The following is a 25,828-nucleotide window of genomic DNA, read 5'->3' as shown; positions in this document are numbered from 1 at the left end:
TTCTTCTTACCACCTTTATTTTCAACCTTCTTCTTCAGGAAGGTCATTGCATACACTTGCACAGATGTTGACTATAGTACAGTATTAAGAAAGTCTTGTCATATACTGTATTTACTGTAACTGGCAATAAAGCAGCAAGGGAAAGGGTCTTTATCTGCAGGCAGCCTGACCTAGAATGAAACAAAGCATTTCTAAGCTTACTCTTGTATGGAAAAGCCAAGGACTGTCCATAGGTGCTTTGAAGTGACAAAAAATACACTAGTGCCAGTTGTGGGCACCTTCCAACATTCTGAAAAATCACTGATTTCTGCCAAACACTGTGGCCTGAGACTGAGCATCCGAGCGTGGGAGAAGATCACCCACAATCCCTCAGAGAGAGACAAAGAGAAAGAGAGAGAGGAGCCATTGTCTCAGTTGTGATCATGTAATGTTCAACCTCACATACTACTTGCATTTCAAAACATTGTTCATTTATCAATGTAAAATGTATTAGAAATTTTTGCATGTCTTACAGAACACTCACAGAACAAATTACTTGCAGTACAAGGTTTTACTGTGTTTCTCATTGTAAATGAAGAGGTCGCTTCCTGAATCAGCCTCTGGTGAGTTTAGCTAGCCTAAACCAGTATTCTAGAGACTGTTCAACTCTTAGTGTGCTGAAAACAACACTAACCAATAACCTGTTCAAGGGTAAAGATATTGGTGTGATCAGCCATTTTTAAAATATGTATGAACAGCTAACACCTCTCCTTTTATCCCTAATTTCTCATTTAAGTTCATTCTAAACAACTGAAAGCATTATACTGTAGTTGTCATTATAGTGAGTAGATTCTACCATCACCATTATTTGATAAAATTTTATTTTGAACACACAATTTTGGCCAAGTACTAATTGATTCAGTTCATTAAGTTTTTCTGAGATGTGAGGTGAATTTGACAAAGAAAGGGCTGGCTTCTCATATTGTGTATTTACCTAGTATTTTGGCATCCTCAGCTCAGCAATAACTATATAACAATGCAACTTATGATTGTGCCTATGAAGAAAATGTTTCAAAATTGTACAGTTATCTAGTTCAGAATATATAGAAGAAATTCACTGTATATAAGTAAAACATATTCTTTAAGCATTATAACTGAATTAGAACTCTCAGATTTTTTTTTTTTTGAGAGAGAGAGAGAGAGAGAGAGCGAGCCTGAGCAGAGGAGAGAGGCAGTGGGAGAGAGAGAGAATCTTAAGCAGGCTCTGTGCACGGAGCCTAACTCAGGGCTTGATCTCACAACTGTGAGATCATGACCTGAGCCAAAATCAAGAGTCGGATGCTTAACTGACTGAACCACCCAGGAGCCCTGGGACTCTAAGATTTTGAATGAAAAATTCTAGTATCTTAAATAAGGAATCCTTGCTATTTCAAGAGAGTCCCTGAAATTACTGTAATGTGTTTATAGTATCATGAAAACTAAGAAGAATGTAAACATTTACTCAGATAATATAATGGCAGTAAAAGATAATATTTTGGTGTGGTAGACAGAAAAAAATGGCGCCCCAAAGATACAGTCATTTCATAATCCTCAAACTCTTGAATACTATCTTATTTGTCAAAAGATATGATTAAATCAATTTTGTTGACAGGATGAGCTTATCTGAATTATCCGGTGGACCCTGAATACAATCACATGTCCTTATAAGAGGCAGAGGGAGATTAAACAGACAGGGAAAAGACACACACTGAGGACAGGCAATGTGAAGGCAGAGCGGAGAGAGGGATGTGGCCACAAACCTATTCCAAAGCTGGAATAGGCAGGGGGTGGATTCTCCCTAGAGCCTCTAGAGACAATGCAGCCTTCTGACACCTTGATTTTGGACTTCTGACCTTCAGAACTATGAGAGAATAAATTTCTGTTGTTTTGGCCTCTAAGTGTGTGGTAATTTGTTGCAGTGGTCACAGGAAACTACTACAGGAGGTGTAGGTTTGCGGAAGTTTTATTTTCCTCCCCAACTTAAAAGCCATAATACTTCTTTCAGTATTGGGTTACAGGTGGAAAGTTTACATTTGTACCTTTGATGAAATCCATTATTATCTTGTAAGGTTATATGATATTTTGTTACATTAAAACATTCTTCATTTTTTAATAATGAAGAGTCTTATATACTCTTGGCATAAGAAAAACATTTGGCTAGAGTAGCAGGGTATCAGGATGATAAAAATTAGGCTGTAATTTAATTCACATCAATACAACTTATGTTTGTCATAATTTTTTGGATATGTGCATAAAAACATAATGGCAATGTGTGATGTTCATTTTTCTTTTTTCTCTGACTTTCCAGGTCCAACAATGCACCTTCTAGAGCCAAAGAAAGGAGCACTTATTTCAGACTCTTTGCTTGAGTTTTACACTTTCTGGTACTTCACATACACAATTCTTTTTTTCTTTCCCTTCATTCCTCAGATACTTATTAAGTTGCTTTTATGGTGCATACATTATTTGAAATGCTGAAGATATAGCAGTAGATGAGGCAGATACATACAGTCTTTGTTGCTAGAGTCACGACTAGCCCACATTAGTACCTTTGCAGAAACAGTAAAAAGTACCTCCTTTCAGCGGTCACAGTCTGAGGATACAGGGTCTGTCCAGCTGAATAAAGATGGATTTTCACCCTACTTCTCCTTTAGCTGAGTACTTTTGTGCACAACCTACACCTCCATAGGCAGAAGCCCTGCTTTGTCTCAAGATAATTGTAGCCATAACAGATGGTTTTCTCAGTACCTCCAGCACTTCTCTCTACTTAGAAAAAGGGACCAAAAAATTTCTGGTTTATTGAATAGAGCAGGCTCCATTTCCAAATAAGGTTGCATATACCAGGGAATGGTGAACATCAATACTTTCCACTACTGAGTGCCTTTTCCCATTGAAGCTGGTGGATTTATATTGACAGATTTTCATGAACCTAATTGTATCCCATAGGTCAGAGAAATTGTTTTATTTGCTGTTTTCCAGAAGGTAAATGCTGATGAAGAAACCTTGTATGCATTGGGTAAAAAACCAACTACTGTGATGGTTAGGAATATTTTGTGGGCTGTGGGTTGCTAAAATTTGTGGAGAGGTGCTAATAGGCTGTGAGAAACTATTTGGGAGGATGATATATTGAATGAAAAAAATATTACAAGAACACATGTAGCCAGAGCTACAACACAGATGTGTATAGAGAAAAAGCTGCTCTTTTGGGACTACTCACAATTATCACATGACAAAGATGGAGAAAGTTCTTCAATTCTCAATATACTTTGTCTTCTTTCACTAGCAGCAAAGATACATGTGGATAAACTGTCCATATCTCTTCCTAAAGTGAAGATATATTTGTATTGTTTCAAGAAATAAATTATGGTCCATTGAAACTCCAGCAGATTGTGGGATTTAGGGTGTGCTATTTGTGTGTGTGTGTGTGTGTGTGTGTGTGTGTGTGTGTGTACACATGTAGGATAATTAGGCATGGTTTTCTTTAAAAAAAGATAATGGGAGAATAAAGTATCCTCATTATTCCCTATCATAGCATTGGGATCTAGGGACAGAAAAATAACTGATAAGTGATTTTTTTAAGTCAGAGAAAAAAAGACCGAATCAGTAATCTAGCTTGCCAAATGGAGACTGATGTATAAGAAAGATTTGTATTTCAGGGGTTAGAGTTGAGTGGGAGTGAAGGAAAGGATGTGAAGGGGAAAAAAAGTAACCAACAACAGGCTGCAAATAGTTAGAAGGGAGCCAAGAAGGAAAGACAGAGCCAAGATCTGGAAGATTCATTCCATTCTAAAATAAGTATCTCCACTGCTTAGTTAGGTTGAGAGAAGGTTTAGGTTAAAATTGCCTGTGTGTGGAATAGTTCACTATAAACTTTCTCTTAAGATAGCTGAGCCACTCATTCAGTTATAATTAGGATGATCAAAGTAGATAAATTCTTCCTTTGAGTTCTAACTATACAGATAGTTATTACATTGTTTTACTACAGTTGTGTTGACATTTGAGTGTGATATAAAGGTGAGATATCTTAAAAATAGTCTTAATTTTCATTTACTGTTTTTTTGTTTTGTTTTTTTTTGTTTTTTGTTGTTTTTTGTTTTTTGTTTTTCCTTCAGTGAACAGACAGATCTCTATAAAGAGCTGTTTTTCTTTTCTTCAATTTCCATTACTGTGTTGAATATGAAAGGCTGGGTTTATCTTCTTATATTGTATCCTCACAGTTGAGATAAGAAAGGCCATAAGGTTAAATATCTCTAGTTTATACAACTATACTAGATCTAGTTTTGGGCTTGGAACAAGACTATAGAACTCAAGTGGGCAACATTCCAAGCCAAACTGGCTTTTTGTATTTTCAGATCCAGGAGAATGAGTTTGCAAAGCAGACCTAATCTCCTGGCTATAACTGACAGGAGACAGAGCTGAAAAGATACAGACTGAACCAAATACAGACATAGTTGACCAGTGGGTTTTCATTTTGCAGCCTAGCTGCCTGTGGCAGTGTATTAGAAGTTGCATCTTCTATGTATTAGAAGCTGCATCTTCAATACGCAAGAAGCTGTGCTATCCCTCCCCCTCTATTTCTCAGGAAGGCCTGGTTCCTACAGAGTCTTTAGTTCGTCAGCCCGCATTCCTGATCCCTGAATTTAGAGTCAGTCTCCTTGCTCCCAGCCCACTCAATGCCACCCTTCTAAGTAGAAAGACGTCTTAGTTACAAAAGAGGAAGTGGCAAGGTCCAGGAAAATGGCTTTGCTGCTCTTTCTCTTTTCCCTGGAAAATTACTAACACATAGAAACATGGGAAACTACAGGAAACAATTCCCAGATCCCAGCCTGGGAAGAGTTTAGCATCTACTGCAAGGCAGCATGATGTAGCAATTAAAAGTTCTTAAAGTCAGATTTTCTGGATTTGCTTTCTGACTCCCTCAGGACTATAGGGCTTTGGACAAGTTAGCCAACTTCTGTCTGTGCCTCAGTTTCTTCATTATTAAGATGGGGATAATAACAGTACCCATCTCATAGGATTGTTGCCAGGATTAAATGAGTTAATAGAAGTAAAGTGCTTAGAATAATAGTAGGCACTCCAGTTCTTTTAACATGCAATGAGTATCGCCAGCAAGAAACTATTTAAAGAGTTCAAGAGTGATACCTCAAATTACTTGCCCCGTAGAGTTTGCTAATCCCTTACGTTTCTTATTAGAAATTATCCAGGGATTCAGAGTAGAATGAAATTAAGCCAGGGGATCTGTCATAGGGCCCAGAGCCATAAACTGGAAAAAGGGCTAACTGGCTGTCATAAAGAGTAAGGGCTGTGGCATTCTCTACACTTCTCCTAGTTAGCTAGTTTTGTCCCAGAATTTGGCTTAAAACTGAGCTTTGAAGTCAGAATTAAGTTGGTTAGACTAACTCTGGGGATAGGTGTAGCTGCAGTGACACCAAACAGACAGGTTCGTTGGCCCAAATGACATCATGACGACAGTTTTAAAAGATCTGAAGAGTCATCGATTGGAAGAAATGTTGAACTTACTTATTTCTGTAAGACAGAACTAAGATGGATGGATGGAGGCTTCATGAAGGCAATTTGGGTTCCATGTGAGGAAGAAATATTCAACCACAGCTTTTAAAATAGAAAGGGTTGTCTTATCAGGTAATAAACTTCCTAACACTAGATATTCCAGCAGAAGCTAGCCCACCACTAATCAGAAATGTACCTATATATTCCATGTAAAGTGAAGATAATAGTCATTTGACTGGACTGTTGTAAGGATTAAGTGAGATAATATGGGTATGGCGGTTACCCTAGTACCTGACACAGTGCAAATATTTGAGGAACGGTAATCGATACTACCACAGCCACCATCGCCTCCATCACTTCTGCTATCATTATTATTATTACTGGGAATTTTAAGCTTAGCTAAGAGACTGGACTGGATGATCTCTCCAATTTCTATGAAAATAGATAGTTAGCTTATACTTTCTAAGGTCTCTTTCCCCTCCATAAGTTTTAAATACTTAGAAATGGAGACATCTTACATTGTAGGATGTGGTGTTACTCTCCATGTGTTTATTATGCTAGCTCCTTTGACTATTCTATTATTTATTATTCTCTACTTTATTTAGAATGGTTTAACCTGTGTGTAGTTCAGCTGTAGTCTTTGTTAGTATAGTAATTATAGACTTTCTTCTGTTTATAAAGATGAAAAGGAGATGGGATAAAGAGAGGAAGAAAGTTTCAAATTTAAATACCGAGGTCTTTTATTTCTCAGCTGGTAAACAGGTTAGATGAAGATTATTTTTAAAAAAATGGCACCTTGTTTATTTTCTCCTGAAAGATTCATTATGTTTTAAAATCAGACTTTAGAAGTTTTAATGCTTTTTTTTTTTTGTGACTAAGTCTTTTCTTACAAAAAGAAATCTAGTTAGCAATAAAATTTAAAAACGAGCATATTTCCCTCCAAAGCAAAAGAACAGAACTTATAGAAACAAGTTAGGAACAAAAAATTTAAACAAAGGACATGTCTAAATGAAGGACAAAAGTGAGAGCTATTATTTCTCCTATTGCTATAAGTATATGCTCTTGATATAAAGTATTTTATATTACTAAAGGACATCTCTAATTGTTCTCATTCTATGTACTCATTGATGGTGAGGTAGGACCCCACAGGACAAATTAAAGATTTCAGATTTATCAATGTCTATGGGAGAATAGGGGAAAACAAAAAGGAACACAGATAGTGAAGTTATAAAGGATTCAGAATCATAAATGGTTTTTGCTCTGTAGTCCTTGCTTGCTTAGCAGATGTTAAATGGAAGCCCTGTTGGAGTTTGGCTTCATTTTTATTTTTCCTCTATGTGTGCAGTTTACTTAGACTGCCTCCTCCTTCAAGGATTTTTTCCCCCTTGCCTGTAGGCCTGCAGAGGCAATCAAGGCTAAACAATAGGTGCCTTCTTATTCCAAGTGGGCAATTTGCATTTCTGAGTATCTCCTGACTGGATTAAACATATTTCACAGAAGCTTCTGTAACTCATGGGAATGTTACTTCTAGAAATGTACCTCATCTTTTAGCAGGGTGGGATATTGCTCAGCTTTCACACTCCTGAGAAACATAAAGCACCTGAATTTGTACAAAGTAATTGTTTTCATTGCCTCTGTGATTCAGTTACTCATAAATTCAGAACTGTTGATTCCATACTCTCCTAATTTTCATACTGTTCATTTGAGTGTTTTACTTAAAATGGAGCAAACAATGAAAGAACTGGAAACTAGAATTTTGAAATTCTGTCCTTGAGGAGCTCTGCAATTTTAGGTCAGCTACTTTGCCATCCTGAATCTGTTTCCCCATTTGTAACATGAGGGGTTACTACCCTTTAGAAGTCTACGACTGGATGAAAATTCTCTGCAAAAGTCACCACTGACTAACCCTTCTTTCCTTCATGCAACAAGGAAAGATTATGGATATACCAAGTGTCAGGCATTATAGATACAAACTGGATAATGCATGGGCTTTGCCCTCAAAAGTCTTACTGTTTACTGGGAGGGGCTAATATAGAATATGTGCAAAATGTTGTGGTAAATGTTGTAGGCAAAGAACTTGAGGAGCAGACTTTACAGAAGAGATGACATTTTGGATCTTAAAGAATGGGAAAGGAATTCAGTAAAGAACAGTCTGTATTGAGAGGGGAGAGGTTGGAGCTCTTGGAGTTATCAGCATCAGATCTGTGTAGAGGAAGCAGAGCTCACAATGGAGGCTCAGGGAGATCTGAGAGACAAGGAGAAAAGCAAGAGAGTCCAGAGTCCTGGAGGCCAAGAAGGACAGCATCAGTGGAGTGCTCATCAGTCATGTCAGATGTCACTAAGGGCTCACTTAAAGCTCATGTCTGTTAGAAAAGACAACAGAGTTAATTGAAGACTTCTCATAAAAGCAGGTAGACAGGGGACATACTGCAGTAGATTTAGCAGTAAATGTGACATGGAGACCTAAAGTATTGATTCTTATTTTCACAAGCTTGGCTACTTGGTTGGAAAGAGAAGGAAAGATAGAGGAAAAGATACAGAAATGTCGGATCAAGAAAGATTTTCTTCTTCAAGGAGGAAAGACACTGATATGTTTATATATTGAAGGAACAGAGATAGTAGACAAGGGATAGTAGATACAGGCCAACAAAGAGATGCAAGCCATTGATTTCTGCCCAAAATTCTCCAGTCTCTCTGCCTTGACATACAAAATCTTTTGAATTCTGACTGTTCTTTACCTCTCTAGCTTTATCTCTAATCTTCTACATGCACTCAAACTATGCCATGCAACTGAACTAAGGACATTTATTTGAATGTCATTGTATATGCTGCCTAAAATGCCTTTTCTTTACCCAGAACCACCTTCTTCTCCTCTGCCGACCCCCACCACTCCTCCTCTTCTTCTTTCTTCCTTCTTTTTTAGCCTGGTTTATTTTTACTTGTCCTTAAGGGCTTGTTCAGATGACTCCTTTCTCTGGGAAACATTTCCTGACATCCCCTCCTCACCCTCACCTCAGCTTGGGTTAGCCACTTCAGTTTGAACTCCTTTAACGTTTTTTTGTAGATGTCTATGTTATTAATCACATAGTATTCAAATTTCCTATTTATTTGTCTGCCTCCTACAGGTGGCCATTAATTCCTTGAGGCTAGAGAACATTACTTGACAGATAAGTGCTCAATAAATGTTTATTAAACAAGATAAAAAGGGCAACACTTGGGTATAATGGTACCTAAATGAACTTTTGCTTTGCTTCAAAGATACTTGTTTGAATGTCTCTTTGTTCCCTAGTCCTTCCGGAAAAAAACTACAGCCTGCTGGGTCATTAAGAAAAGGTGCTGGTATGGCAGATAATTAGTACTCATATTGTCGTTTGTTCCAAGACCAAGGCAGATACAGATAATCAACGACAGGCACTTTTTTGCACAACCTGGATGCTACCTCTTTACGTGGTAGCTATTATTAATGGATCACAGTTAACACTTGGGACAAAAACTATTTGTTCTTCTTATATATCTCATAGAGATTCCTTGTTTTTCTTAAACTGTTTCTAGAAATATAATAGGAAACCCTCCTTCAGCTCTAAAACTGTGTTCCCTGGGTTCCCCAGGAATTGACCTGGGCCATTTTCAGGTGTATGTGATCTTTAAGCAATGACATTCAGATGGATTTTTATTTTATTTAGTAAATTATATGAATTATACACCTGTATATAAATAGATAGTATGAATTCCACTGGTGAGATGAGGGAACAACATTAATGTCTTTAGAAAAATTGCAGCAGAGGCGATGTTGAGGAGGAAGAATGATGATATTTTAGCTACACAGGAAAAAAAAAATATGGAGAAGTGAGGAATCATCATGATCATTATCTTTTTCTTAATCCCTTCTCCATTTCTCACTATACACAATATACTTCAGTTTAACAAAAATTTACCACGTACTTACTTGTGTTAAGTAATGTATTAGGAATAGGAGATACAAAAATGCATGAGACAAACAGCCCTCAAGGAATTTACAGTCTTATTAGGGAAGGTGTTAAGAACTAAAGCAGAAGGATGTATAGGATGATAGTGAAAAGCATGCTATTATAGCTTGGTCTGATTGGTCCCATTTATCCAGCTGTGTTGCTAGAATTCAGGAGATTGCTAACCTTTTAACAGTCAAAGTCGCTTAGAATTTTTGTTCTTAATCATGAATCATCTTTGTATATGGGATAATTTCCTGAATCATGGAAACCGGATGTGAGTATGAGTTTATAGTCTTATAATGTGCTCTTATGGAAAAAATATTTTAAAATATTACATTATAAACAGAATGTATACTTCTAGGTCAGAAAGTCAGAAGTTAGAATTCAATAAGATTTAGGAATTAATCAATTTAGAAAACATTACTGAGTTCTGTTAAAAATCATTTAGACTTTGTTGAGTCTGTAAAATTGGTTCGTTATAAGAGGCAAAAGACAAACTTTATTTAGAAAAGCACACACACACACAAAAGACATCTCCCAACCTGTTTATTCTTGAGTCAAATTGCAGCACAGGCAATAAAGAAAGCCTTACTACACTCATTGTGTTCTCCAGTGAACATTAAAATTAGCACCCATGTGAATATTATAAAAATAAGGAACAACATGTTCATAACAAACCTTAGGAAGATTCTGATGCAGATAAGGACAAATGTTTCATTTTCATTTTTTAATGTAATGCTGTTACAACTTAGCTGCAACATTATTCCCTGCATGGCGGCCCCCTAATTATTTCATCATGCAGCAGGAAATCCTGGTAGGTCATATATAAACAGCCTGAGGCAGGAACCTCTTCATCTGATAGAGTATGACATCTGACATCTGTGCAGCCTGCTGCTCGCCTGCCACAATTAACCAGGAAGCTCAGACATTAACTAATGCAAAGGCAACTGGGAGCTTGGGATAATGTGGAGTAGCAAAGGTCTTTCCTAATCCAATAAATTCCTATGAAGATGAAAAAGCAACAGCAAATAGGTGACAATTTTCTCAGGAACTGAACCTTTGTGGTCTTTTCCTTGACTGTTTTCCAAGAAGCAGCAAGCCATCTTTCTTATCTCCCCTCCCCTTCTACTTCTCATGTATGCATAATTTCCCTTGACTTTGAATGGGACTTAAGTGCACTTACAGGCTGCTGGATTTAGCTCTTGGTATTGTTTATGCCTACTGCTGAAGTGGGGGTGGCAGTCCGTTTCTGGGCTTTACAAACTAAATGAAACCCAGAATGGAACCTCTATATATAACATAGGGAGGGATTGAGCCAGCACCTGCTTTATAGACTAACTGTTTCTACCAGACATTTTTTATTATTATTCTAATTAAAGGCAAATGCTAAGGACGGCAGGTGATTAGCATTGCCAGAAATTTCATTGTATTACCTGCTAAGAAAATATGATTTTCATATTTTATTTCAGTGTTATTATTAAACAAACATGTACTGAGTACCTACCATGTAGTCAGTCGCTATCCTTGACCCAGGGCTGAATAAGATCATCTCTACTCAGGGCTCCAAAAGATTATCTCTGCCCATAAACTTGGTCTGTTGAAGGAGACTACCATATAAAGCAAATAACACACAAATATGCTTAGTGGCTTGTAACATGGGCTAAGAGTTGATGAGGAGGAAGCATCTATATTATTAAGAGGACAGGCAGAAAAGATAACATGGAGGTAGAGACATTTGTTCTGTATCTTAAGTGCTCAGTTCTCCAGGTTCACAAAGTGAGGTCTAGTGTTATAAAGTAATAAAAACAAAGGGACTGGATATTGAAGAGCTGGAATGTTTGAGGGAACTCAGGGAGGATATATATTGTGCGGATACAGGATGTGTGGAGGGCAGTAGAAGGAGATTAGGCTGGAAAGGTAGTCCTAGGACTCCGAGGGCCATGCTAAGGAGTTACTATACAGACAGTGATTAACTTGATTTTCTTTTAAAATTAAAGAAAGATTATTGCTAGAACTATACTTTTGGAAGATTATTCTGACAGAAGCATGTGGGATAGGTTGAAGAGGGAAAAAAGATTTGGGTCAGGAAACCAGTTAAAAAGCCGTTTGTTTCATCAGGGACTCTCCACGTTCATTTGTTGATTCCTTCAATAAATAAATGCCTAAGGTAAAAAAAGATACCTTTGAATTTTGATCTTTTGGTATTTTAAAGAATAGTGGTATGGCTTCATGATTAATTTCTCTAACCCCTCTTTCTCCTTACTCTCTTACCCCATTCTCCATTTTATTTTCTCTGTTTCTGAGCCATCTGAAACCAGAAATCACTGAAATCACACCCCTTTGAGGTTAAAGCTCTTGGCCAACATTCCAATCATTTCAACACTATCCAAGTTGAACTCTTTGAAGTCCATGCCTCGCTAGTAATGATATAGCAGATATTTGTCCAAAATAATCACTAGTGGGTTTATAAGAGAGAAAGAAGCCTAACAGGCAAGGATTGGGACATACATATGGTCAATTATGAATTGACTTTAAAAAAAAAAAAAGGAGGCTGCAAGAATCTGATAAGGAAAAGTCTGTGGGATTCGGGATAAACATACTGTATTAATTATTATTATTCATTCTATATTGCCACAAGTGTACACAATGCTCTATAAATGGTTGACAGTGCTGGAGAAAGAATAATATTCCAGCCCTGGAGTGCTTATAATTTATGTAAACACATCCTTTTATTTTGTTTTTCCAAGCCATATCTCTGAATTGTGATTCTGCTTATTTTGCTCATATTCATATTTCATCTCTGGTTCTCATATAAACTAAAAAATGAATTGTTTTAGGAATCACACATGTTTTTCCAAAATGATGGTCTCCTTCATAATACTAGAACTGTTGCATGGGGAATTGTGAGTAAAGAGTCAGTCTTTGGTTGAAGTTCCCATGTACATATGAAATGAGAACAAGGGAGTATATTTAAGCTCTTCTGGAAATGAATGGGGCTAGAAGAGTGTAGTATTATTAGGAGTTTTTCTTAGTAGAGTACTAAGATCCTTTGCCTTTAAAAGTCCTTTTACTACTATAAGACTACAGAGGAAGCCATTAGAGGAGATTAGTACCAACATTTATTATTACCCTAAGTTCCTTGCTAGTTCTGCCTCTTGATCACACTGTTAATTCATTAGGTTCATTGGTCTCCCCCAGCATACATTCATTCTATATTATTGCTTTATTCCACCTTTCCTACAAAAATCTTTAACCTAGCTGAGTTTAGAAGCGGACTGAGTAATTTATACAGCCTCTCAGGTTTTTGTTAAATGGCAATAAGTATTCCACAGGCAGGCAAATTTGATATTAATATGAATGTGATAGTGGAGAAACTTACATTCTACTGTGACTACACATATTACTTATTTTACTACCTTTCATTTTCCTATTTCAAAACATTTTAAAGGCACAATTTAAACTTTGACACAACCTATATTAGTCTCTGAAAAGACTTTTCTTGAAGTCAGAAACAAAATTTGTGAGTGAATTTGGAACCTTTAATTTGAAGGACCTAGGAAGTATGATTGATGATAATAACATCTGTTTTCTGATATGAATAACCACCACTTATAAGAAATAAATAGGGGTCCAAGAAAAATGAGTTTATTTTAACCCTGATATTAATTGGGCTCTTCATCATGTGAGGTATTATACTGGGCACTATTGATACCGTGGTGAATAAAATAGACATATACCCTGAACTTGCAGGTGTGAATAACATAAACCGACAATCCCAGTAGTTTGTGGAAGTGTTTCAATAGGGGAAGTACAGAATAAACTGTGAGAGCTCCTTTAAGGCTCCAAATTCAAACTTAATGATCAGGGAGGACTTCCCAGAGGAAATGACATTTACCTAGTGATCTAAAAAATGAGTGAAAGTTAGATGAAAGTGAAGGTTGGGGATTTGGAGATGATTCCAGATAGAGAGCAAAGTCCAGAAGCAAGTAAAATCCTAGTAAGAGGCTAGAACTAAAAATAATCCAGGAAGAGGGGGAAGGAGGAGAATTAAACAAAAGTCAAATTCTTTAGCATCACATAAGCCAAGATAATGTATTTGGACCGAACACTGAAACAGGGGTTCTAAACTTGGGTTCCATGGCCTCGTAGGGAGTCATGGAAGAGGGAATTCAGGGAATTGCTTGTGAAAATTTTGTTCATAAATGGATTCTCAAGGATTCTGGCAAGCCAATCTCCTAGTTAAGAATAAAAATCTCTTCCTTGATGTCCACCTCCCCACCAACAGACATAGCTATTTGTGAAATGTTAATCAATAGGACCTTGGCAATTTAATTTTGTCCATTCATATTCATATATTTAACAAATATTTATTGAATTTTTCATAAGCAAGGGATACAGTGAAGACAGACTTCTAAAAGGGGAGGACAGAAAATAAATAATGAATGAGACTTCATAGTAATAAGCACTATAAAGACACTAAAATAAGGAACTCTGATAGAGAGGAAGTCTTCCTTGAGATGGTATTTGACCTAAAACTTGAATTGGCAAGAAATTAAAACACCTAGTGCAAAGGCCCTAGACAGAATTGATTTAATGTATTTATTGATAAAAAGAAGGCCAGCATGACTGCAGTCTAAATAGCTGGTGGGAGTGGTACAAACTGGGATGTAATACTGGAAAAATGGGCCAAGAGTCAAGTTACGTAAGTCATGGTCATCATGGTCACAAACCTGAATTTTATTTTCAGTGCTATGGGAAATCATTGAAGGGATTAACCAGTAGCATTATAAAATCTGATTTATGATAAAGAATAAACAATGAAGGGAAGGGAAGACTGAAACAGGGAGACTAGTTAGAAATCCATTGTAGTAGTTCAGGTGAGAGATGATAATATCTTGAACTAGGGTAATTTGAAATGTACTCTGGGGCAATAGATAGCTGTTTGCGTGTGGGCATGGAAAGGTGCCACACTGCAATGGATAAGATTCTCCAAATACAAATACCTCTAAAAGGAGAATACTAAAGATATTTCAACAAAATTACATTAGGGAAGTATCTGACAGACAAAACCAAGCCAGAATATGTGAATCCAAACCTGAACCCTGTCATTTGTGAGCTTTGACCAACCAGTGATTTACCTTCTGTGGGTCAATTTTCTCATCTAAAACATGAAGTGAATAAAATGTGAAATAAAACAGTAAAATTTAGTTTAATTTTAAAAAGAACGATAAATAACTTCAAAAACCAAATGATCTTTGAGAATGGGTAGCTGAAAGGGGAGATAAAGAGAATCTAGAAGAAAAAAAATATTTTTACCAAAAGCAAAATTGCTACTTTTTCTTTTTATCATGTCTGCTTCCATTGAACATTTTTCTTTTAAGACCCCATTAAATATGATCTTTACTGTTCCTTTTGTTTCTGTATTCAGAACTGCGTGCACACAAGCTAGGCAGTGAAGAGATTTCTAGTGCTATGTAAACAATGTAGTCTGGCTTCTGAGAATTCATTCTGCATATATTACATGCATTGATATTCAAATATTCACATGAACTTCTCAACAAGCTCATAGTGATTATGACCTCCACAATCACCTTAATTGGACCAGCCCCTCTCCAAGAGTGTGCCCAGGAGTCATTGGGATGAACTCAGAGTTTTGTGGCTGTGTATTTACAAATCCTTTCTTCGTTTCTCTTTTCTGTTCACTGTAAAAACTCTGCAGTTAAAAGTAACTCTAGAAAGCAGATTTGGGGTGGGAGTATAGAGCAGAGTCTCAAAAATCTTTAATTAGATACTTTGTGAAAACTAGCATTGTTTATATATTTCTTGCTATCTTATCTTAAGCAGCTAGGTGAGTGTTAAATATAAAATTGTGGCTTAGTTAGCATTGTTTATAGAAATAGGTTCTTCTTTGTCATACTGCCATACTAGTATGAAACCAAAGAAATACCACATGCCTTTGTGAGTCCCTTGGTATAGAAACAAGACTCCTGAATTTGGTGGGGGCTGGGGGGGTGGTGGGGAGTGTAGGATGAAGGTATTTGATGGTATACATAAACTTTCCCAATTGGAAAGTCTGGTATTTACAACCTGCCCCCCAAATCCTGTGAATGGATATTAGGCTGTACAGCCAAAGCTGATCTGGAAGGAACCTCCTAGAAATGAGCCAAGGTTTCAAAAAATCTTAAAAGAAAACAAATGCTATTAAGATTTCAGAATTTGAAAAGAAAATATGCCTCTAGGTTGTGCCTATGAATATTATATAACTAGTATTTGGATAAACTGGGCAGTGCCCCTGTGGCCAAGAGAAAAGATTCTGAATTTTAATTTTGATTATTTTCCAGATTGCTGCTCAGATATCTCCCTTTCATTTATATTGATATATTGATATAGTTTAAGAAAAAAAAAGAGCTGGACACTTGAGCTTTCTACACTACTAGAATTTTCCTTGGAATAGCAGGGCAGGAAATCTTCCTATAAGTAAAATATTACAGTAAGTGAAGTTTGCCATAAAGGAATTGTCTCTTCTGTTCTTTTAATGTACCCCTTTCATTCTGTTACCCTACAATGTGTTAAAAGATAATTAACAAAAATGAAATAATGATCCTTCCAGATATAAAAATGAACATGTATTGAAAATTTAACTCATTCATTAAGGGAAGTAGACAGGAAATTCCACTCTCCTAACACTTTCTTTTCTCTCTTGCACCAAAGGGAACTACAGTACTATTCTGAAGTTGGCATTTACTACTTCTATGTGTATTTTTACTACATATATATGTATGTATGTATACATATGTATGTATCCAGAATATATATGCATACATGCAGATATTATGCATATATATGCTATTGATATATACTCAGAATTTTATATTATTCTGCTCTATGTATCCTTTTGAAATTTTAGTTATTAACATTATTTTTAAAAATGTATCCATAATGATACACTAGATACAGTTAATTTATTTTGATTGCTATATAGAGTTAAAAGATAAACAGGCATATTAAAATTGTTAAGTGTTTATTAAAGCACAAATTGATTTGAATCAGGTAGCACCAAGCCAGAAGCGGTTAGAAGTGCTCTACCAACAGGTGCTGGGGAAAGACTTTTATGGACAAAAGGCACAAGTAAAGCAAGGAAATGATTTGATTGGCTATAGCTTAAGTGGTTACCTTTTTTGCAAAAGTCTACTTGGTTGTTTGTGATTGGTTGTCCGTTTTTTATTTCTTAACCTTGAGGCATTTCAGGCTTAGGTTTTGGTTTGCTCAGTAGGCTGCTAAGGCATTAAAGCTGCTTCAGCCAAATGACCTCCTTATTTAATTAATTTGGCAATAGTATTAAATTATATGAATAAACACAATTTATTTTGTCCCCAGATGAGGACTAATTAGATTGATGTTACGTTTTTGTTGCTGACAATATCCCATTAAACATCCTTTTTCATGTCTTCTTGTATATATGTGCAAGTTTCTTTTTTAGAAACTTAGAAGTGAAATTGCTGTGATCTGTAGTGTATATACCTTCACATATACTACATATTGTTAAATTACAACCTCTTCAAATTGGTTTTACCCATATATACTTTAACAGCAACCTATAAGAACTCTACTTTTCCTGAATCATCACTAATACTTGGTGTTTTCAGATTTACTACATTTTGCCCATCTGGAGAGTACTGTTAATTCATTTTTATTTTCTAGTTCATTAGTAAGGTTGGTCATCTGTTTATTGTCCATTATAGATTTGCCTTTTCTGAATTGTCCACTTATCTGTTAGATTGCTTGATTTTTTCTTATTGAGTTGAAGGAAATTTTAAAATACTCTGGTTATGAATATTTTTGTGATTAAAAAGATTTAAAATTTCTTTTACCAGTATGAGGATTGTCTTTTAATTTTATTGTACTTTTTGACATATGGAGCTTATAATTTTCATGGTGACCTATCTTCTCTCAAATGATTTATGCCCTTCTTTGGTGGTCATAGGAAATGCTTTCCTAATTATAGTGGCTTTCTAATGTGTCAGTTCTGCTAGGCTAAACCATATTTCCCAAAATTTTCTTCTGTATGTTTCTGGCAAGGTAGGCCAAGAAAGAGATTCTTGTGTGAGATTTAGAGGGCTGAAGTTAAGCATCAGGCATTTTGTAGCTCATATATTTTTATCATTCATCTGATAGATCATTTCATTGGCAGGAAGCGGCTGTCAGGCTGTAATTGCTTTACTTTTTCCTGGATCCTTCTTTAGTTCCTCTAACACGTTGGCCAGTTATATGTGTTTCAGCTCTGTGAAGAAGAGCCCCACAGTTCCTATACGACACACTTTTCATCAAGATCAGAGGCAACAAGAACTGAAAGATATTTTAGCCAGTCCTCATTCGTTCCAGCTCATGCATTTGAGTTCCAAGTTGTTCTTGCTGTTTCCCAGTTCACATTCATGTTACCTTCTGCTCTTCTGGTTTAAAGCTCCAACATCACATGGGAAGCTAGCACAAACTGGTTAATCAGCTTCCACAATCACCTAAGGTCAAAATTCTGTAACAAGTATTTGTGTGTGTACCTTCTAACACTTCTCTGACTGAAACCCTGACTGATACAGTCTCTTCTGCCCTGAAGAAAGTCTTCTGTAGGTTTTTATAATAGTTTTGTTTTTCATATTTAGATATTAGTCCATTCAAAATTTACCTTTTTGTATGGCAAGCTACATAAACAAAAGTTTATCTTTGTTCATATGGATAGCTAATTGACTATCCTTTTCCCACTGATTCGTAATGTCACCTTTGTCATAAATTAATTATCTATATGTATGCACATGGGCCTTTTTAAAAATTTTAATTACAATATAATTAACATACAGTGTTATATTAGTTTCAGGTGTACAATATAGTGATTGCACAATTCTGTACGTTACTCAGTGTTCACCATTGATAAGTGTGCTCTTAATTCCCTTCATCTATTTCACCCATCCCCCTACCCTACTCACCTCCCCTATGGTAACTATCAGTTTGTTCTTTATAGTTAACAGTCTGTCTTTTAGCTTGTCTTTTTTGTTTGTTTGTTTTTTCCTTGTTCATTTGTTCCTTAAATTCCACATATGAGTCAAATCATATGGTACTTGTCTTTCTCTGACTGGTCTATTTTACCTAGCTGTATAACTTCTACATCCATTCATGTTGTTGCAAATGGCAAGATTTCCTTCTTTTTTATGGATGTGTAATATTCCACTGTGTGTGTGTGTGTGTGTGTATCTATGTATGTATATATATATATATTTTTTTCTTTATTCACTTATCTATCTGTAGATACTCGGACTGTTTCCATTATTTGGCTATTGGAAATAATGCTGCAATAAACATAGGGGTGCAAATATTTTTTTCAAATTAGTGTTTTCATGTTTTTTTTAATGTAAATACCCAGTAGTGGAATTACTGGATCATACAGTAGTTCTATATTTAAATTTTTGAGGCACCTCTATACTGTCTTTCACAGCAGCTGCACCACTCTGCATTCCTACCAACCGTACATGAGGGTTTCTATTTCTCCACATACTTGCAGACTCTTGTTTGTTTCTTTTCTTTTCTTTTCTTTCTTTTTTTTTTTTTTTTTAGCTATTCTGACAGGTGTGAGGTGATATCTCATTGTGGTTTTGATTTGCATTTCCCTGATGATTAGTGATATTGAACATCTTTTCATGTGCCTGTTAGCCATCTGTATATCTTCTTTGGAGAAATGTCTGTCCATGTCTTCTGCCCATTTTTTAATGGGATTACTTGTTTTGTGGGTGTTGAATTTTATAAGTTCTTTATACATTTTGGAAACTAGCCCTTTATCAAATATATCATTGACAAATATCTTCTCCCATTCAGTAGATTGTCTTTTAATTTTGTCGACTGTTTCTTTGCTGTGCAGAAGCTTTTTATTTTGGTGTAGCCCCAATAGTTTATTTTTGCTTTTGTTTCCCTTGCCTAGGAGATGTGTCTAGAAAAAAGTTGCTATGGCCAATATTAGAAAAATTACTGCCTGTGCTCTCTTCTCGGATTTTCATAGTTTCAGGTCTTACACTTAGGTGCACATGGACCTTTTAATTCATTCTGTTTCTTTTGTTAACTTACCTGTACATAGCACATTGTCAGAATTACTGTTGTCTTATAGGTAGCTTTGAAACTGGGTAGACAAGTCCTCATTTTATTTTTTATTTTTTTTCAAAATCAACAGTTATTTTGGGGTCTCTATACTTACATAGGAATTTTAGTGTAGATTTAAGTTCCATGAAAAAAAAATAATTTTGTCTATAGCAATGCTTACCATATAGATGAAATTAGGGAGAATTACTTCAACATTTTCTTATATATTTTTTGTTAGATTTATACCTAGGTATTTCTCTTCCCCCTTCTTCTTTCTCTTCTTCTTCTTCTTCTTCTTCTTCTTCTTCTTCTTCTTCTTCTGATTCTGATTCTGAATCTAAAGTAAATAGTATTGTGTTTTTAACATAAAAATCCAATTGTTTATTGCTGATATTTAAGAAAGTAATTGACTTTTTAAACATTTTTATATTAATTTTGTACCCTATAATCTTTCTATGCTAGCATATTAGTTCTAGGAGGGTTTTTTGTTGTTAATTTTTAAAAATTTTCTATATGGACAATCATGTCATCTGTGAACAAAGACAATTTTATTTCTTCTTTTCCAATATGTATACCTTTTATTTCCTTTTCTTGTCTTGTTACATTACCTAGGACTTCCAGAATGGTGTTGAATAGGAGTGGTGAAAGTGGACATCCTTGCCTTGATTCTGATATACTGGGACAGCATGTATTCATTTGTAAGGATCTTTTATTGTCCATGAATAATGTTTTGATTTCACATTAAGGTTTCACACATTTTTTTTTATTTCCAGCTTTTTTTTTTTTTAACATTTTGATTCTATTGATATTTGTATGTTTATGTCCAGCAATCCTCCTGAACACTCTTACTACTTTTAATAATATCTCTTGTGTGCTTCGGGTATATAATCTCTTGTGTGCTTTGGGTATATAGTCATATCATCTGCAATAATGATATTTTTGTTTATTAGCCACTAATTCTTTCATCTGTTGTCTCTTTTCTTTGTCTTACTCCATTAGCTACAATCTGTTAAAAAGGTGTGATGATAAACATCCATTTCTCATTCCTGACTATTTTAGTTGTTTTCAAGCACTGTTTAAAGGAAATATAAAAGTGAGAGTTGCTGATTATGCAGACACAACTATTTCTGTCTTAGCTTCTCTTGGCCCAAACTTTGCCTCAGGGAAAAGATTAAATTAAAGGAGTCATCATTAAACATGACCTCAAGGTAAAAATAAGATCAAGGGTGTAGCTATAGAATCCTTTGTTGATACCTTAGAAAAATTAAAAGCAATGCCCCATAGACCTTCACAGCCAGAAAAAAGAGCTGTAAGAATCTTCAATGGTCTTCTATAAGCACCCTGACTCTCAATCCAAATTAAAGAGAAGACTGTCAAAAAGACATGTAGGTTTGTTGTTTCTGTCATAGTGTAGACTATAATTTGATAAACAGGAAGCCCACAAAGTTTTTAAAGAACTAATGTCCACTTGGACTAAAGAGACACACTGTTCAAAATGTAAAGAGGATTCTGGGCCCTCAACTTACAATGGGCAGGAAGCTCCTTACTTATAAAATACAGGAAATGAAGTAGAGGACAAAACCAAGAGCCTAGAGTACCAAGAGTTGAAGAGAACCAGTCCCAGAATTTAGGGGTTAGACTTTTTATTTATTTGTTACTAACAAATTTATTTATATTTCCTGAAACAACATTAGTTATTAAACTTAACAAGCCAAACATAACCATGATCCAGAACTTACAAGAAATGATGCAGTTCACTGGATAGTGGAGGGCTTTGCTGCGGGCCAGCAGTACATCCTGATATGCTTTTTGAGTGCTGGAGAAAAGTACCTGTGGAGAGCTGGCATGTCTCAAAACCCATTGCTGAGCTTTGCAAAAGATGCCAAAGAAAGCCTTTGAAAGAGATGTGTCCTACTTTGGAAATCATTACACACCCTGGGCGTCAGCCGTTTTGGGTGGTGCCAGGTGCTGTTGGCTCCAGGTACTGCTGGCTCCAGGTACTGCTGAGCCTCATGTCCTTCAGGAGCTGAGCACTGCGGAAGTCACCTTAGAGGGCACTGAATGAGGCCATTCACAGGGATGTGTCACGTGGTACTGGTCTCTGGGTGCCACAGTGGCTGCTCACACTGCACACTGCAGGAGCCTTCCAAGAGGAGTACACTGGAACTATATACAGAAACTCCTTTAGTATCTTCTGATGACAAAGTTTAACACTGTGCCAGCTGGCAAAGGAGAAATATCCACAGGTTGCAGAGTAGACAGTGAAAGGTGGATTTGGAGCTGAGAAGGAATAAATTGGTAACTGGAACACCAAATATTACATATTTATTTCTATTAATTTTACATCGAGGAAGTAACCTGAATTAGAAATTTTGTGGGTGTCTTGCTTCACACCTACATACTGGTTACAGTAAATATTTTCATTTTAATATTATTTTTATCAATGACTTGGAGGCATATAAATCAAATTTATGTAGGACTTAAAGCTGGAAGAGCTGGCTAACAGTGACACAGTGACTAATGGTGCCCAGTGGGTATTCCTATAAATATCTGATGGATGAATACTTAAGTGAATGGATAACTATATTATCAATTTAACAGGATCTTAAAAGACTCAAGCCAAATTTGACATTTTAATACTGTTTTAAAAGTTAATTCCAAGTAATAGGATGAAGGACGAGTCTATAAGGGGGTCTATAAGGCATGACACTTCCTTTAAAAAAGACACAAGGGTTTTAGATGACCAAAAGCTCAAAATGAGCCAAATGAAAGAAAAGAGGGGAAATTCCTAGGTGGAACCTAGGATGGATCCTAGGTGGATCCTAGGGGAATTTCCTAGGTGGAAAATCCTAGGTGGATTCCAGATCCAGATGTCAGGTTAATTTCACCTTTAGAGATTCTTCTGGTAAAATGGTAGTATCTTCCTAGAACTATTTTTTGAGAATTGTGAATTTGCTTTGGGGCTCAGTGGAAAATTGTTTAGTAATTGATTACCATTATATGAGTGTGGGAGGGAGCAGTACCAAGGAAGATAATGACATCAACCTTGCCCATTGGTAGGTCACCTTTGGTGATATTGTGTTCTATGCTGGATATCACCGTTTAAGGGTTACACTGAAGAAACATTTTACTGTTTTTATTTTTAAAATTTTTTTAATGTTTATTTTTGAGAGTGAAATTGAGAGAGAGAGAGAGAGAGCACACGAGGAGGGGAGGGGCAGAGAGAGGAGGACAGAGGATCCAAAGCAGGCTCTGTGCTGACAGCAGAGAGCCCAATGCTGGGCTTGAACTCACAAATCATGAGATCATGACCTGAGCTGAAGTTGGACGATTAACTGATTGAGCCACCCAGGAGCCCCTGTTTTTATTGTTAGAATTTGATGGAAGTTATGAACTTTCTCCTGGAACAGTGCACATTGCATATATATGTAAAATTTTATATGAAATTACAGAAGTTTCATGGTTCATGGAATCTAGATTAAGAATTTTCAAGTTGGAGGATATGGGAAAATATACCTTAAATAATGATAAGAGCCACTTTCAGTGAACAGTTCTATGGGCCAGGGCTCTACTAGGTGATTTTATATGTAGTATCTCCTTTAAGATGCAACAACAATCTTGCAAAATGGGTAGTATTCTTTCACTTTTCAATAGAGGTAACAGTGAGAGACATTCTGTTATTTGTTCAAAGTCACACAATGAATTCCAACTCACTGGGGTACTTCTTCCTTGAAGCTCATTGTTTCCATTTTCTCTAAAGGAACATATCTGGCTTGTACTATTTAATAAATGTCTGAACAGTAAATAAATAAAAAGCTGCCATGTGGAAGATAACTTATTTTGTATTGCCCTGGAAGGGATGCATGAGTAGAACTTATACAGAGTGATGTTTGATATTTGCCCTTTCTTTCATTCATTCATTTGTTCGTTCATTCATTCATTCATTCACTTATAAACCCTATAATACTAGTCCATTGCATTTTACTAATTATTTTTCTCTTGTAAAGGACTTGTTTTCACATAAAATCTCACGTAGCTTTACCTTTATTTTGTGAGACAGATAAGGCAGATAGAATTAGTACTGTTTATAAGTAATGCTACTCAAACAAAGGGATTACGTGATTTGCCCAAGGTTGGAGAGTAAATTATGATCAGAGTTCCACGTCTCTTCCCGTCATCTAGTCCAGGTTCCTTCAGCCATGGCCTTCTGCTTCTTGGAACATCTCACTGTAAAATGAAACATAAGACAATCACAGGTGCTTGATATATGTAGGAGTTTAAAGGACTGGAGTCCATTTTGGCTGGCCAGATAATCTATGAAAACATAGATTTAGAAATAAAGAATTATTAATGTAAAGGAGTTCAGAGATATACAATTAAACATCCTGACTCTTAGAAAGGAAGACTATGACTTTTGAATTTTGGGGGGAAAATTTTTATGCCAGGGTTCAGTGGTAACAGAGAATTCCATAAGGAGCCTACCTGCTGCCTTTTTCTTTCTCTTCTATTATTGTTTCTCTCAGACTTAGTAAAACTTCCTCTTCTAGGAACTCCTTCCTCTTCTTCCCTTTGTTTAATAAAGCAAAGTGCAGAGTTTCACAAGATACCTTAGCTACAACCTAATTCCACTGCTTTGTTTTATGTGGAATTTTACAATTTACAGAGTTCTTTCCCATACATTGTCTTTTGATTATCAAACCACCTGGTTTCATAGGCAGACCAGACCTTGTGTATCCTTATTTTAGGAATGAAGAAAATTGAATTCCAGAGAGGTTGAAAGATTTCTCCTGGTCACACAGTGATGTGTGGTATATCTAGGGTTTTAAGCCCACCAGCTTTTCTACCCTTTTCCACTAATAGAGCTGAGACGAGAGTCTGATAAGTACAAATTGGAAAATGGGTGCTAAGGTGATTTTTGTAGCTAGCAGCAGCACTAAAACATTTTAGGATGACTTGGATCTGTTTCTAGAGCTTCCTTCAATCTTGTTTTTTAGGAAAGTTTGTTTGCCTATTCTGGTATGGAACAATCTGGTTTTCTTGTGTTCAGAATTTCTCTTAGGAAAAGGTAAAGGGGATAAATTGTTGTCATGACAGTTCCAGGTTTTTGGATGGATTCAGAAATTGTTTTCTGAATCTGTCAAGTGAGACCAGTGATTGAGGTTTTGGCTGGAGATGATTTCGGCAGGTCACTCAAGTGCAACCCTCCTGCTTTCCTTCTCTCTGCTTGTCTTTGTCGAGTTAGGGCCTGACTTACATCGGTCTGACTTTTTGTCAAAAAGGGCTAAGAATGAGAACAAACTGTGACATCTATTCACACTTTCAGAGATCAACCACCCTCCGTTTACTTTTTTTTTTTTAAATTGGGGTATAATTGATATATAACATTATAATAATTTTAAGTGTACAACATAATAACTCCATATTTGTATACATGGTAAAGTGATCACTACAATAAGTCTAGTTAACATATCACCATCTATAATTATAATTTTTTTCTTGTGATAAGAACTTTTAAGATCTAGTCTCTTAGCAACTTTCACATAAGCAATATAATTATTAACTATAGCCACCATACCATACATTACATCCCCATGACTTATTTTATAACTGTAAGTTTATATCTTTTGACCTGTTTCACCCATTTTTCCCACCCCTACCTCCCATCTCTGGCAACTCCCAATCTCTTCTCTGTATCTATGAGCTTGGTATATTTTTAGATCCTACATATAAGTAGGATCATACAGTATTGGTCTTTCTCTGATTTATTTCACTTAGTATGATGCCCTCTAGGTCCATGTGTGTTGTTGCAAATGACAAGATTTTGTTCTTTTTATTTTATTTTATTTTTTATATTTATTTGAGAGACAGAGCACAAGTTGGGGAGGGGCAGAGAGAGAATGAGACACAGAATCTGAAGCAGGCTTCAGGCTCCGAGCTGTCAGCACAGAGCCCAATGCAGGGCTCAAACTCACAAACTGTGAGATCATGACCTGAGCTGAAGTCGGACACTTAAGTGACTGAGCCACCTAGGTGCCCCTAGATTTCTTTCTTTTTTTATGGCTGAATATCATATATATGTGTATATATGTGTGTGTGTGTGTGTGTGTGTGTGTGTGTGTGTGTGTGTGTGGGTGTGTATGTTTTTATATGTTTTTGGTAGTGTCCTTTGAAGAAAAGTGTTTATTTGTCTATGATTAATTTTTTCTTGTTAAGAA

At 36.1% G+C, this 25,828-nt stretch overlaps 1 long non-coding RNA gene across 1 annotated transcript in view; it reads left to right on the top strand.

The window, feature by feature from the left end:
- The first annotated feature begins 5,521 nt into the window (after positions 1-5,521).
- Positions 5,522-25,828, top strand: part of LOC113599087 (uncharacterized) — a 96,711-nt gene continuing 76,404 nt past the window's right edge. The window contains exon 1 of the long non-coding RNA XR_003419820.2: positions 5,522-5,658. This is a non-coding gene — a long non-coding RNA (uncharacterized LOC113599087). The remainder of the gene's footprint in view (positions 5,659-25,828) is intronic.

Source organism: Acinonyx jubatus, chromosome C1 (genome assembly GCF_027475565.1).
Source record: "Acinonyx jubatus isolate Ajub_Pintada_27869175 chromosome C1, VMU_Ajub_asm_v1.0, whole genome shotgun sequence".
Taxonomy (NCBI): Eukaryota; Metazoa; Chordata; class Mammalia; order Carnivora; family Felidae; genus Acinonyx; species Acinonyx jubatus.
The sequence above is the reverse complement of the archived record's forward strand: the minus strand, read 5'-3'. Positions and strand labels throughout refer to the sequence as shown.